Genomic DNA, 15,891 nt, shown 5'->3' with positions numbered 1-15,891 from the left:
CTGGTTGTTTTTGTAGTACTTCTCTGTTCCTTTCTTATTCTCTAGGTCCCTTCCCCTGTGGTTTGATGGTTTTCTTTAGTGTTCTGTTGCTGTTCCTTTGTTTTTTGTTTTTTGTTTTTTTTTGTATCTCTTGCAAGTTTTTATTTTGTGGTTACCATAAAATTCACATATATCTACATAAATATATAGCAGTCTATTTTAAGCTGATAGTTGCTAAAGTTTTTTTTTTTTTTAAGACTTTATTTATTTGACAGACAGAGATCACAAGTAGACAGAGAGAAAGGCAGAGAGAGGAGGAAGCAGGCTCCCCGCTGAGCAGAGAGCCCGATGCAGGGCTCGATCCCAGGACCCTGGGATCATGACCTGAGCCGAAGGCAGAGGCTTTAACCCACCGAGCCACCCAGGCGCCCCTAAAGTTTTTTTTTTAATAGTTGCCTAAGTTTGAATGCATTCTAAAAGCACTACATTTTTACTCCTCTCATTTTGTGATTTTGTTGTCATATTTTCATCTTTTTATTTTGCATATCCCTTAACTACTTACTATAGTTATAATTGATTTTACTGTTTTTTGGCTTTTAATCTTCAAGCTAGCTCTTATTTAAAAAATTTGTTTTTTAAATTAAGCTCTGTGGAGGTACCTGGGTGGCTCATTTGGTTAAGTATCTCTCTTTGGCTCAGGTCATGATCCCAGGGTCCTGGGTTTGAGCCCCATGTCAGGCTCCTTGCTCAGCAAGGAGTCTGCTTCTCCTTCTCCCTCCTGTTCTGTCTGCTTGTACTCTCTCTCTCTTTCTGTCAAATAAAAAATTAAATAAAATCATTAAATAAAAACATTATGCCCAACTTGGGGCTTGAATTCACAACCCTGAGATGAATAGTTGCATGCTTTACCAACTGAGCCAGCCAGGAACCCCCATACTAGTTTTTTTTTTTTAAAGATTTTTTATTTATTTATCTGACAGACAGAGATCACAAGTAGGCAGAGAGGCAGGAAGCAGGCTCCCTGCTGAGCAGAGAGCCTGATTTGGGGCTTGATCCCAGGACCCTGGAATCATGACCTGAGCCAAAGGCAGAGGCTTTAACCCACTGAGCCACCCAGGCGCCCTCCCCCCCCATACTAGTTTTTTAAGTGGCTGATCCATTGCCTTTACCTTTTATTTGCTTTTACCAGTGAGATTTCTTTCATAAATTTTCTTATTTCTAGTTATGGCCTTTTCTTTTTTGCTGATACAAGATCACTTCGCATTTCTTGTTCTTTTCTTTCTTTTTTTAAAAGATTTTATTTATTGGGGCGCCTGGGTGGCTCAGTTGGTTAAGTGTCTGCCTTCAGCTCGGATCATGATCTTGGGGTCCTGGGATCGAGCCCTGCATCAGGCTCCCTGTTCAGCAGGGAGTCTGCTTCTCCCTCTCCCTCTGCCTCTTCCTCCCCACTTGTGCTCGCCCACTCTCTCGCTCTGTCTCAAATAAATAAAAATCTTTTTTTTTTTTTTTTAGGTTTTATCCGTTTATTTATTTGAGACAGATTGAGAGTGAAAGAGGACAAGCAGGGGGAGGGAGAACAGCAGAGGGAGAGGGAGAAGTAGGCTCTCTGCTGAGCAGAGAGCCCAATGCGGGGCTTGATCCCAGGACCCCAGGATCATGACCTGAGTGGAAGGCAGATGCCCAACCAACTGAGCCACCCAGGTGCCCTTAAATAAGATCTTAAAAAAAAAAAAGAGAGAGTTTTTTTTTTTTTTTTTTAAGAGAGAGATTTTATTAATTTATTTGGGAGAGAGAGTGGTGGGAGGGGTTGATGGGAAGGGAGAACCCTCAGAGGCCAATCCCACAATCCTGAGATCACAACCCTAGCTGAAAACAAGAGTTAGATGCCAAACCAACTGACAGGTGCACCCATTTTACATTTTTTGTATGCTGATTTAGTGGTGGTGATCTCCTTCAGTTTTTGCCTATCTGGGAAACTCTATCACTCCTTCACTTCTCAATGATAATCTTGCTGAGTAGAGTATTCTTGGTTGTAAATTTGTTGGGAGTTTTTTGATTGGTGATTCAGTCTCCTTACTAGTAATTAGTCTATTTTATTTCTTCATGATTCAGTCTTAGAATAATGTATGTTTAGAGAATCTTATCCCATTTTTTTCTAGGTTGTCCAATTTGTTGGTGTATAATTGTTCATAGTGGTCTTTTATGATTATTTATATTTTGTGGTATCATTTGTAATGTCTTCTCTTTCATATTTGATTTTATTTATTTGAGCCCTCTCTCTTTTTTTCTTGGTTACTCTGGCTGAAGGTTTGTCAATTTTGTTTATTCAAAGGACCAGCTTTAATTTCATTGATCTTTTTAATTTATTTTTTTAGTCTCCATTTATTTCTGTTCTGATTTTTGTTACTTCATTCATTCTACAAACTTTGGGCCTCATTTTTCTTCTTTTTCTCCTTCCTTGAGGTATAAAGCTAGATTGTTTAACTGACATTTTGCTTGTTTCTTGAGATAGGCCTGTATCACTATGAACTTCCCTTTTACAGCTGCTTTTTCTGCCTCCCATAAACTATATTGTGTTTCATTCATCTCAAGGTTTTTAAAATTTTCTCTTTTCATTTCTTTTTTGACCCTTGTTTAGTTCTTTTGAAAGATTACTTTACTGAATGGAGAATGGATTTGGGGAGGAGAGAGCAAAAATAGGTATGAGAGAGTGAGGGAGGGGAAAATAAAAAGAAAAAAAATAGGTATAAGAAGATCACTGAAAAGATTATTACAGTAATCCAGATATAGGTTAATAGGGGCTTGGGCCAAGGTAGTGATTGTAGACAGAGTAAATGGATTTTCTTCAATTTTAGGAGATGGTTGAATGCTGATTTTGAGCATCATTGAGAGAGAGAGAGAGAGAGAGAGAGATACAGAATGACTGGGTAGGTGATTATATAGGGAATGAGAAGAAACAGCATTAATTCGTGTCAGAGTAGATACACCTCACTGAGTTTGAGATGTCTGTGAGATACAGAGACATGAATAGGCACTTGTATAGAACCCAGAGAAGGGGTCTGAAGTGGATAAAAGGAAATTGGAACTTGTTAACAGATGGTGTTAAGACAATGGTAGTAGATAGAATTCCCTTAAAAACGAATATAAATCAAGTGCCAAAGTTTTGAACTACGCTGCTGAGGGTAAAGTATATGTCCTCTGTGTAGTCGCCTGGATGCAGCCCACCACGGCCGTACCCTCCCTTGAGGAGCTGGACTCCTTTAAGTATAGCCACCTGCAGAACTTGGCCAAGAGTCTGGGTCTCTGGGCTCACCTGAAGGCGTTGTCAAAAGCCTTGAAAGCGCACTTTAAAGATGAAGCAAAAAAAGAAAATGGGAGTCAGGATGGAAGTCAAACGTCTGCATCGTCTTTTGATGAGCCTGAGATGCAAATCAGCAGCCAGGATCAAGCTGAGAGGGAGCTGGTTGTCCATGTCACCAAAACAAGGAGAAGGTACAGGACACTCCACAGGAACCCTGACTTCCAGCAGGATCATTCAGACATAAAAATAAGTGATCACACCGAATTCAAGAATCAAGAGAAGCAGGAAAACCAGGATCTCAGAACTGATGCAGAAATTCCTTCACTACCAGATGAGAGCCAAGGAGATGAGAATGTGGTTTTCTCAGGAAAAAGAATAAATGGTAATGAAGATTCATAGGTACCTTCAGAAAGAAAGAATCCTCTCTACACAGATGGGTTTTCTAAACGTGGAAGAAGTAAAAGGACTGTAAGCACTACTCCAAACTTTAAGAAGCTTCATGATGCTTGTTTTAAGGAGATGGAGTCCATTGATCAATATATTGAGAGAGAAAAGAAACATTTTGCAGAATACAGTTCATTTAATGAATTGAAGAAGCAGCTGGTCACCAAGAGAGCAGTGGTGCCTCCAGTTCCTCTCTAGGGAAGGCTCCCTGTGGCGTGTACTCCCACCAGTCAGTGCCGCTTGCACGATTGGCCCCTGGGTGCTACAGGCCAGAGTACCTTGTGTGGGAAGGGGTCCGCCAAGCGTCAGGTTTTCAGCTGCTGCCAAAGATAATGAGCATAACCATTCACTGACCAAGACTCCAGCCAGAAAGTCTCCACATGTGACCATATCTGGGAGTACCCCAAAAGGCCAGGCTGTGCTTGGGACATACAAGTGAAGGACCACAAATGGTAATTCTGCATAACCATTCACTGACCAAGACTCCAGCCAGAAAGTCTCCACATGTGACCATATCTGGGAGTACCCCAAAAGGGCAGGCTGTGCTTGGGACATACAAGTGAAGGACCACAAATGGTAATTCTGCTTCTGTTGTTACCCCATTCAAGTTGACAACTGAGGCAGCACAGACTCCAGTCTCCAATAGGAAACCGGTGTTTGATCTCAAAGCAAGTCTGTCTGGTCCCCTCAACTATGAGCCACACAAAGAGAGAAACAATGGAAGCAACATGAGCGAAAATGAAAGGAGAAGAAAGCAAAGGTTTTGGGAGCTCAAAGAGGCCTCATGGCTGAAGATTGATTTTTTAACATCCTGTAAATATTACTTTATTCTGAGCCCTTTCTTTAGTGTAAATATTTTAATACTGTCTTTCCCACTTGAGACAAGACTTTTTTCTGCTCTTTGTTCACTATGTAGTGTTTGTGGGTTCTTCACATGCTACATCTCTGAAAAGATGTTATTAACCTTAAAGCTCTCAAATTCTTTGAAATTGTTTTTTACCTAAGTCTCTGTCCCGTTCAGTTTTCTAATGAGACTCATCCTATAGCTCCTTGACCTAGATTTTTAATGTCAGGTTCCTTCTGCTGACAGAACTGGAATCCTCTTCTAGACAGAAACATTTACCTGATGGTAGGTAATTCTACCACAAGCTTTAGTGGAACTTGGACCAACAAACAATCTGAGACTTGGACTCAACAAGCTGAGAAAGCCACCTCTTCCTCCTCTAGAAAATCGAGTGGTCTTAATGAAACGGAGCCATATGTGTTGGTAATGGCATAAATTTTCTATCTAAGTTAAAGTGTTTTGTTACCTATGCACGTTTTTCAGATCACTTGGTGTATTTGCCATCTATCACTCCATATATTCTTCAAAACTTGATAGCTCGTTCTAGCCTTACGTATTTAAAAATACACAGGGCCATACTGAAATCTGAGGATCGCTGCCTCAAGGATCAATACCCTCTGTCAGAGGTACATCTTACTTTATGAAAAAGACTAGAGTTGCTTAGCATCATAGCCATGTTTGTTGCACCTAAGTGGAGCTTCTGAGCTTTGTAGTGATTGAGATTTTCCTAAATGTTTTCTCATGGTGGCAAAAAAAAAAAAAAAAGGACAAGGGGTGCTTGGGTGACTCAGTTGTTACATCTGCCTTCTGCGCAGGTCATGATCTTGGGGTCCTGGGATTGAGCCCCGGATCGGGCTCCCTGCTCAGTGGGAAGCCTGCTTCTCCCTCTCCCACTCCCCTTGCTTATGTTCCCTCTCTTGCTGTGTCTCTCTGTGTCAAATAAATAAAATTTAAAAAAAGAAAAAAGGAGGACTGAGCGCAGAAATTTCAATATTTGAGATTGTGTAGGAGAACAGTCAGAAAGGAAGGTGAAAGGAAGGAGTCAATGAAGTAGAAGAAAATCAGAATTTTTAGTAACAGGTAAGTCACAGAGGAAAACTTTTATAAAGGATGAAAATGTGATTCACTGTAATTGAATGTTGCTAAGATGGGTAAAGAGCCATAAAAGAGTGGGGGGCAAGAGTGGGAAGTGAAGAGGAGACAATGAGAGTACATTAACTTGTTTGAGATTGCATTTCTTTTAAATGTGAAGGGTTCACTATTTGAAAGTTGAATATCCAGTGGAGAAGTATGGAATATCAGGTGAATCTGTGGCTCTGGAATTTGAATGAGAGGTGAGGTTAGAGAAATCTGAGAGTCATTCATGCGGAGCTGGTAGATGAAAACTTTTAGAAGAAAAAGGAGCCAAAGATAGAACTGGGAGAGACCAACAGTTAGAAATTTTCTTTAGCTTGTCATTAAATAATATCATGGTATTCATAATTTGCATAAATAATTTTAGCATGGCATTTAATCTTGCAATAAAAATTTACTTGTGTGCATGAGGTGAGAGGTGGGCAATTCTAGGATTCTGTTGGCAAATATAATCTAAAAGATATGTATTATCTAAAAATTCAAGTTATGGACTTGGGCTAATATAGAATTAATATAATGATTCCAGTCATGAAACAAAAATCTCTGTGCTACTTTAGGGATGTTGTATATCTGAATAGTTTCTGGCCATTTATCATATATACACAAATTCATGTATATGGTCTTGAGTCTTGTTACTGCAGAGATGAGAATTGTACATGTTTTAGTACTTTTGTACTTTTAGGACTTTTGTACATGTACTTGTTTTAGTGCTAATCTCAAATAGATGGCTGTTTTAGAGTTTCAGTGGAGATACATATATATTTGATACATTACATGTGTTATTATCACATTCCCAAATACTTGTTAAACTGCACTTTTTTGTTTAGTGTGTACTATATGAAAACAGCCACCTGATTCTAATAGCTCTTGACTGAGAATTCAAAGTTTGTGAAAGATGCCAGATTGATATCCTGGAAATTGAAACCTTGTGTGAATGTGGGGTAGCAACAATGACAGCTCCCAGATTCTGCTCTCTTAATGTACTTTGATGTGCAGGAATAAAGCTCTTCTCAAAGGTTATCGAATTTCTTTTTTCTGCCATTGAGAATGAAAATGTTGATATTCAAAGGGTTTTTTTAAGGATCAAATATATTTAGCCTTTTCAGAAAGTTTAACTGTCAGGTAACTTTTTTGTTCATGTATTTCTTTTCATTGTTCAGACTTGAATTAATCACTTAAGATCAATGGCCCTGATGGATTATTAATTGTATAAACAAACACTGGTTAGTATTATGGTTCAAATCATAGTCTTTCTTTCTCTTGTAATTCTTGCACACAGATAGCTTTTTTTTTTTTTTAAGATTTTATTTATTTATTTGACAAACAGAGATCACAGGTAGATAGAGAGGCAGGCAGAGGGGTGGGGGAAGCAGGCTCCCTGCTTAACAGAGAGCCCAATGCGGGGCTCGATCCCAGGACCTTGAGCTCATGACCTGAGCTGAAGGCAGAGGCTTACCCCACTGAGCCACCCAGGTGCCCCACACAGATAGCTTTTTGATATGAATAATAATAGCTACCATTTATTGAGCACGTATGTTTGAGATGTCAGATCAGATAAAGAGACACTTTATATAAATTCATTGTTTTTCATCATTAAAACTATCCTGCAGGGGTACCTGGGTGGCTCAGTGGGTTAAAGCCTCCGCCTTCGGCTCAGGTCATGATCCCAGGGTCCTGGGATCGAGCCCTGCATCGGGTTCTCTGCTCGGTGAGGAGCCTGCTTCCTCCTCTCTCTCTCTCTCTACCTGCCTCTCTGCCTACTTGTGACCTCTCTATGTCAAATAAATAAATAAAACCTTAAAAAAAAAAAAAAACTATCCTGCAAAGCACAGTTTTCATATAAAGTATAAAGACACTGAGACTTGGATAGGTTAAGTAACTTGCTTAAAGCAACCCCAGCCGGTTTTTTTTGTTTTGTTTTGTAATATTTTATTTATTTACTTGACAGAGACAGCGGGAAAGGAGATACAAGCAGGGGGAGTGGGAGTGGGAGAGAGAGAAGCAGGCTTCCTGACAAGTGGGGAGCCTGATGCTTGGCTCAGTCCCAGGACCCTGGCATCATGACCTGAGCCAAAGGCAGATAGATGCTTAACTGACTGAGCCACCCAGGCACTCCAGCCCCAGCTGTTAAGTGCTAGAGCATGAATTCAAACCTGGATTTGCCAGAGTCCTGTACCATTGCTCTTTCACCAAATTCCACTGATTCCTCATAAAAAAGTTTCATTTGGATTAAGCATCAGAGAAGCAAGTCTATTATGTATTGGTAATGGTTGATTTAAAATTCCAGTCCCATGGACATTAAGGAGGGCATGTGATGTAATCAACATTGGGTGTTATCTAATACTGTTGAATCAATGAACTCTGTCTCTGAAACTAATAATATACTATATGTTAATTAATTGAATTTGATTGAAAAAATTAGAATTAGATTGAATTGATTAAATTGAATTAGATTGAAAAAATAGTTTAAAAAAAGATTCCTTGTAAGGAAAAAAAAAATCCAGTCCCAGTTTTGCTAGATATTCCATTGTCATATTCATAGATACTCTTGAGTCACACTTTTTTTTTTAAAAAGATGAGTTGTGGGGTGTCTGGGCGGCTCAGTTGGTTGGGCGTCTGCCTTCTTCTCAGGGTCCTGGGATTGAGACCCACATCAGGCTCCTTGCTCAGTGGGGAATCTGCTTCTCTCTTTGCCCCCCACTTGTGCTCTCTCTCTCAAATAAATGTATGAATTATTATTTTTTTTATCATGAAAAAACTGTATTTAGATTTAGCCAGCTGGATTCAGTTTAGATGATCCCGATTTTGTTGACAACATCCAAAGCATCATAGTCAGGGGCCAGTTGAACGTATGCCTTCTCCTCTCCATCAGGCCTGATTAAGGTGTTGACCTTGGCTACATCAATGTCATAGAGCTTCTTCACAGCCTGTTTGATCTGGTGCTTGTTGGCCTTGACATCCACAATGAATACAAGTGTGTTGTCTTCTATTTTCTTCATGGCTGACTCAGTAGTCAGGGGGAACTTGATGATGGCATAGTGATCAAGCTTGTTTCTCCTGGGGGCGCTCTCTCGAGGGTATTTGGGCTGCCTTCGGAGACGCAGATTCTTGGGTCGTCGGAACGTAGGTGATGTGCGGATCTTCTTTTTTTGTGACTGTGGACGCCTTTCAGCACCGCTTTCTTGGCCTTCAAAGCCTTTGCTTTGGCTTCGGCTTTGGGAGGGGCAGGGGCTTCCTTCTTAGCTTTTGGCGCCGTCTTCGTAAAAGGGCTGAATTATTTTTTTTAAATAAGTTATTAAACTATAGCTGTCTGAAGAGTTGTGATCATGGATAGAAAGCCTTGATAAAACATAGTTTAAGTTTGAAATGTTCTTCAGTTTACAAATTCCTAATTTTATGTTGGCATTAACAGACTTTGAAATAGTAAATATAGTAAATATAAGTAAATATAGTAAATATAAGCCTTAGCAGTCTAGGCAGAACTCTGGGATCCTTTGTATGGTAAAATTTCCTAGGTGGAAATGCTTTGAAAGTTAGCTTTGAAAGTTAGTCCTTTAGTTATTTTACTTTGTATCACAAGTGGTTAGTGACTTACTGTGTGCCAAATACTGTGTTATGTATCATGAATACAGTGATAAATAAGACAGAAGCAGTCCTTATCCTGAAAAACGTCAATAGCCTGAAAGGGAGAGAGAAACAGTTTTTTTTTTTTTTTTTTTTTAATAAGATTTATTTATTTATTTATTTGACAGAGATTACAAGTGGGCAGAGAGGCAGGCAGAGAGAGAGAGGAGGAGGCAGGCTCCCCGCTGAGCAGAGAGCCCGACGCGGGGCTCGATCCCAGGACCCTGGGATCACGACCTGAGCCGAAGGCAGAGGCTTTAACCCACTGAGCCACCCAGGTGCCCCGCGAGAGAAACAGTTTTTAAAAATTCATAATTCAGTTGTTAAGTGCTATGATAAAGGATGTCAAAAGCTGTAGAAGAAAGAAGGGGCACCTATTTGAGACCTAGATCAGAAGGGTTTCATAGAAGATGTGATATGTAGGCTAGGATAAGGCAAAGAAGTAAAAATTAGTAAAGTAACAGTGGAAGGGCACAGTATTCCAAGCCTAAATAATGTGTGGAGGCCTGTTTTTTTGTTTTGTTTTGATAACAGTTTTATTGAGATATTATTGACATACCACAAAATTCATTCTTTTTAAGTATATATTCAGTGATTTTCAGTATATTCAAAGAGTTGGGCAACCATTACCACTATCTAATTCCAGAACTTTTTTTTTTAAGAGAGGGTGGGTGTAGGGGCAGGGGGAGAGGGAAAGAGAGAATCTTAAGCAGGCTCCATGCCTAGTGTGGAGCCCTACTCAGGGCTTGATCTCATAATTCTGAGATCATGACCTGAGCTGAAATCAAGAGTTGGATACTTAACCAACTGATCCACTCAGACACTCTCAGAACATTTTTACCACATTGAAAAGAAGCCCTGTATCTATTAGTGGTCATTCCCTATTCTTTCCTCTCCCTATTTTCTGGCAGCCACTTATTAGTTTCTGTCTTTAAGGATTTGCCTATTCTGGACATTTCATATAAATAGAACCATTCAGTGTGTGGTCTTTTGTAACTGGCTTCTTTCATTTAGCATAATATTTTTTTTTAAAGATTTTATTTATTTATTTAACAGGCAGAGATCACAAGTAGGCAGAGAGGCAGGCAGAGAGAGAGGAGGAAGCAGGCTCCCCGCTGAGCAGAGAGCCCGATGCGGGACTCGATCCCAGGACCCTGAGATCATGACCTGAGCCGAAGACAGAGGCTTAACCCACTGAGCCACCCAGGCACCCCAGACTTAAAATTTTCAACTTACAATTGTTTTATTGGGACATAATTCTATCCTAAGTTGAAAAAGATCTGTATTACCTTCATAAATCTGTTCTGTTATAAACATGTCCACATCAGAGATTCCTATAAATCGCTTGCATTTTATATTTTAAACATCTTTACTCCTGTCATTGCCCTTATAGGTTTATTTAAAAAAAAAAAAAAACTTGGTTTTTAAATTGTAGATGATTCTTCTTTCTCTTTCCCCATATATAATTAAAATTTTAATCTTCTGTTATATATCCCAGAGATGATCTTTTAAAATCCTTGTCTTTCCTGTTTCCTTCCTTTTTCAGTTTTCATATTTGAAAGTAAAAATTTAAGTAGCTTGGGATTTTTTTTCTTTTTTTTAAGATTTTATTTATTTTAGAGAGAGCCAGGGAGAGGAGCAGGGGGGGAGGAGCAAAGGGGGAGGGAGAGATGTGGGAAAGAATCTCATGCTGAGCCTGGAGCCTGATGTGGGGCTCCATCTTAGGACTCTGAAATCATGACCTAAGCCAAAACCAAGATTTGGATGCTTAACTGACTGAGCCACCCAGGCACTCCTAATTTGGGTTTTTATTAATTGAAATTCTTGTATCCTTGATACTCTATCCTGTTGTTAACAAATAATAGACATTCATTCCAAGAAAAATTAGGACTATAAAAGATTGAAAAAAAATGTAAATCACCCAAACACTACCAAGAGATTTTTAAATTATATTTTGGTGTATACTTCTTAAGACTTTTAGGTTTTGGGGGACCACCTGGCAGTGGAGTATGCAACTCTTAATCTTGGGTTTGTAGGTTTGAGCCCTATGTTGGGTTGGGAGATTACTTAAAAATAAAATCTTGAAAAAAAAAAAAAAAAGACTTTTAAGTTTTCCCCAAATATGGAGTCTTACCATTTGTACCATTTTATAAATGGCTCCTTTCAGTTGACATATAGATTTTCCCAATAATTTACTATTTTAACATCAGTCTAACAGTTATTCCATATTTTTCTGTTTATCCCATTATTTCCTTAAGGTAAATCTCTAGAATGTAGTTACTGTGTCAAAGTGCCTGAACTATAGAGTAATGATAAAATTTCCCAGTTATTGTGGCTGATTGGCTCAGTCAGTAGAGCATAGGACTCTTGATCTCCGGGTTGTGAGTTCAGGCCCCATATTGGGTGTGAAGCCTACTTAAAAAAAAAAAAAATTATCAGTTATATAAATCCTTGTCCCTTTTTTCCCCCCTATTCCACTAGAGAATTCCCTGTTTTTGTTTTTCTCTTGCATGTTTTGCTTACTGTCTTTCTCCTACAACACACACATTCACAGATATTTATCAGAGTGGAAGAAATCTTCATCATGAAGTTAATTACTTAAATATGGACTTCATTAATTTCATTTGATTTACCTTTTCACGAAACATTTGTTGAATACTCTACTGTGCCCTGGGTTACAGAGAATGAAGACATAGTCTTTGTTCTCAGTGAACTGACAGTTCAGTGGGGGAGGTAGACAGGCATACTGACAATGTAAATTAATTTGGTTAAGTGCTGCCATTTCTGGAGAGAAGGCATGACATGAGTATAGGATGACTCTTCTAAAACAGCCTATAGAGAATCAGGGAAGGCTTCCCAGGTTGTGTTGAAAGTGAGTTTGAGTTGAACCTTTGGTAATGCACATTAGCTAGGTAAAGAAGGGTGGCAAAAGTGTCTCAATATAGGCACAGAACATGCAATGATAGAGAAGCATGAGAAAGGATCTCACAAGAAATATGGGTATTTTTGTGTGATTGGAGTTTAGGGAAGTAGTGGGAGAATAGGTTGGAAAAGAGGCAGAGACCAAGTTCTGAAAGGATCTCTATTGCCATATTAAAAATCTGGACTTCATTCTTGGGGGAAGAGAATAAGGGAATTTATTCATTAACTAGAAAAGCACAATCAATCTGGGTAGTATTTGTGGTGACGAATGAAGACGCATCACTGACATCTAGAGATGTCCCATTAAGTAGGTGAGATAGGAGGGGGATAAGATGAAAACTGATGAGGGCTTAAAATTCGGCAGTTGTAGAAATAGAAGGTGGAAGATATAATTACGAGGTATTTATTTGGAATCCTTGTCATGGGAGATGTGTTATATGCTATACTTAATTAAATAATCCTGGATATTTTGAATACTTGCTCTATATGACAACACTGTTGGCGTCTTGGGATGAAAGGATAAATAAAGGGTTTCCTGCCTTGAGTGGTTTATTGTGTAGTGGAGTGCAACAGATCTTAAAGGGAGAAATCACCATGCAACGTGAAATGTGTTATAAATGTATTCTGAGAACATAGAGAACTAAGTGATTATTCATTTCACTTTAGGAGGTGATATTGAGCAGAATCTTGAAGGCACCCTGTGAAATTTTTTTTCTGTGTATCTTGAACTGTATTTAAAACATTTTATACTGTATTTTATGTCATATATCTCTCCAGTTATTAAACTACTTTTGTTCCTTCCAAAAACCAATTCCATAATGCCAAAAGGCGATGAAAAAGCCCTACCGTAAAGCGCTTGTTCTAGGCAAAAAGTACTAGATTCTTAAAAAAAAAAAAAGACAAAAGTACTAGATACTGTTTTTTTTTTTTTTTTAAGATTTTATTTATTTATTTGACAGATCACAAGTAGGCAGAGAGGCAGGCAGAGGTGGGGGGGAAGCAGGCTCCCCACTGAGCAGAGAGCCCAATGTGGGACTCGATCCCCTCAATCCTAGGACCCTGGGATCATGACCTGAGCTGAAAGCAGAGACTTTAACCCACTGAGCCACCCAGGCACCCCTAGATACTGTTTCTTATCTGGAAAGCACATTTTTAGGTGAGGTGAGGGAGGCACTACTTGTTACTTGTCTATTTATCTCTCCTATTGTTTTTCTAAACTATTTATCAGTTTATTTATTAGGGCATTGGCAACTTTTAAGGCTACTTTTCGGAAAGAATACAGTATTATATTCCATTATGTGTTCTCAAAGATAAGATGGAGACTTGTGGCTCAATATGATGGATTGATCCCTCTCCCCCCCAAACACTTATTTTCTTTCTTCCCTAAAACTCCACTGAATGATAGGAAGAAACAACAGAAAAGGAAACAGCATTGAGTGGGAGGTTTCAGTGAATGGAAAAAGTAAAATAAAGGTCTTAGAACTGAAGAAGCAATACATTGTAGAGGGAGACGTGATGAGAAGTAAGTGTACACCCCCACAGAACCTTAGAGAAACTTGTGGAGGCTCTAGGAATCTCTAAAGGCTTAGGTGAGGTTTAGTGCTGAAAAAGAAATTGGTTGGAAGTCTGTACAAGAAGTGGTTAGATATGCTGGTATTCTGCCCTAGTTTATGTAGCCAAGTAATGTCATTCTTTGTCCTGCAGGAAACTTAAAGGTTTATTTTTTGAAAGAATTGAATTATGAAAGCTTTGAGCTGAGGGATTCCAGGCATATCAAAAGATAGGAATGTGGCACAGGGTTGAAAGTAGATTGACTAAGGGAAATGTAGTGTGAAGTCACAAATGTGAAATCGAGAGCAGTCTCTTCCTTGTGTGATTTTCCTCTAGGCACATTTAAGCTTCTTGGGGTAATGTATGGAGTTAGGTAGGCAGTAATTTAACCAGACTTAAGGCTTTGCCAGCTGAGGCTAAAGGTCAGAGGGATAAAATTCCAGAAGAAAAAACTGTGATGTTTGAGACAGTTATATAATATTATTGGACTTGCCTCACACATCAAAACAGATACAGACATAAAGGATTTGACTTTGAATCTAGAGTTAATTTTATTTGTTAAAAAAAAATCTTCAGTTAAATAGTTTAATTAGAGGTGAGGACCTTACTTTTGCCTCATTTATTTTGACCTTGGTACTTTTCCTCATATAGCCATTTCCTATTTCTGATATGGTTTTGTTCCTTATTTGATAGATGTAAGCGTGGTTCTGAGTATCAGCAGCACCTCTCATTTAGAATGTAACAAATACATATTTTTTTGAAGTTCTCAAGATTGGAAAAAAATTTTTTTAAGATTTATTTATTTATTTATTTGACACACACACACACACACACACACACACACACACACACACACATCACAAGTAGAGAGGCAGGCAGAGAGAGAGAGGGACAAGCAGACTTCCTGCTGAGCAGAGAGCCAGACATGGGCTTGATCCCAGGACCCTGAGATCACGACCTGAGCCGAAAGCAGAGACTTAACCCACTGAGCCACCGAGGCGCCCCTGGAAAATCTTTCACCAGTGGTTATCATTCCATATGTTTTATTGGCCTCTGGAAACTTGAATTTTAGCTGTTCCCTTATTCTCCATTTTTTAATAAGTACACATTTTCACATCAGGTAATGGAATTATATGTGCAATAATGCCAGGAAATTTTATTTTAGTGCCTATTATCTTTAAAATTAAGTGATGTTCATTAGGTCATATGTAAGATACTTTCCTGTTCTGAAATGCTATGATTATATGTTAGATATTTTATATGGATAATGTTGGGTCCGTAATCAAAGGAGCGAGACTGATACAAAGCGAAGGTCAAGCAAGCTTTATTTCTCACCAAGCATTGAGAATCAAACTGACTGGCCGGGGCCATCTCTTGCAAAGAGGCGACCTCTCTCTGCCTTACAGACTAGCTTTTAAGGGCAAAGGCCATGTGGTTGGGCGTGGCCACGCACAGTTGGCCAATGAGATTGTAACACACAGAGAAAGCTGCACAGTCATGCTAGGTCACACATAAGTGACCAATTGAATCAACTGAATTACAGTTTACCCTATAGTAGATATTTGAACTAGCCTATCACCTTGGTCAGAATTGGCACCCAAAAGGCGCCCAAAGGGCAGGGCCCATACTCCTTGGTAGCTAGGGAGACAGTATGTGCCCCCACTGATTGGATACCTCCACCTGGCCTGACCCACCCTTGTATTTGGGCTTTGTTACCTGGGACAGGTTTCCGGGACTTGTTTTTAAGTAAGTTGGGGGGGGTGGCTAAGGTCAGTTTAAGTTTTACTGCATAAACAACAAAATCACTCTTTAACCGGATGGAGCTGCTCTGGCTAAATAGGCCCTTACAGATAATATGAGATTCTTAATTTTATTCTGATTACAATTACTAATCTTGTTCAAGACTAAATGAGGCTCTTATAGAGTTTTAAATTATCTCTTAGCAGCTACAGAGGTATTTAAATTGGACTATTGTAACTTCATGGATATTGTCGTATATTCAGAAGAAGGAAATAATATTTGAAGAAGCTTTGGCAGCTTTGTTTTTTGCATACTTCTGACAGTAAAGGTTAATATTGGGCTAATAGAGCCA

At 39.1% G+C, this 15,891-nt stretch overlaps 1 protein-coding gene and 2 pseudogenes across 4 annotated transcripts in view; 2 read left to right on the top strand and 1 right to left on the bottom strand.

Annotated features, from left to right (window-relative positions):
- The window catches only part of ZFYVE9 (zinc finger FYVE-type containing 9), a 198,416-nt gene that overhangs the window by 43,038 nt on the left and 139,487 nt on the right, over window positions 1–15,891 (top strand). The gene's annotated exons all lie outside the window — the stretch shown is intronic.
- LOC308341996 (nucleolar and spindle-associated protein 1-like) lies at window positions 2,809–4,523 on the top strand (annotated as a pseudogene). The gene is made up of 2 exons: window positions 2,809–4,082; window positions 4,207–4,523. The product of its transcript is annotated as a nucleolar and spindle-associated protein 1-like (transcript).
- On the bottom strand, window positions 8,492–12,108 carry LOC308341704 (large ribosomal subunit protein uL23-like; annotated as a pseudogene). The gene is made up of 2 exons: window positions 11,960–12,108; window positions 8,492–8,971 (listed from the first exon to the last, which is right to left on the bottom strand). The product of its transcript is annotated as a large ribosomal subunit protein uL23-like (transcript).

This window comes from Martes martes, assembly GCF_963455335.1.
Source record: "Martes martes genome assembly, chromosome: 4".
Taxonomy (NCBI): Eukaryota; Metazoa; Chordata; class Mammalia; order Carnivora; family Mustelidae; genus Martes; species Martes martes.
Note: the sequence above shows the minus strand (reverse complement) of the source record. Positions and strands in the feature narration are given on the sequence as shown.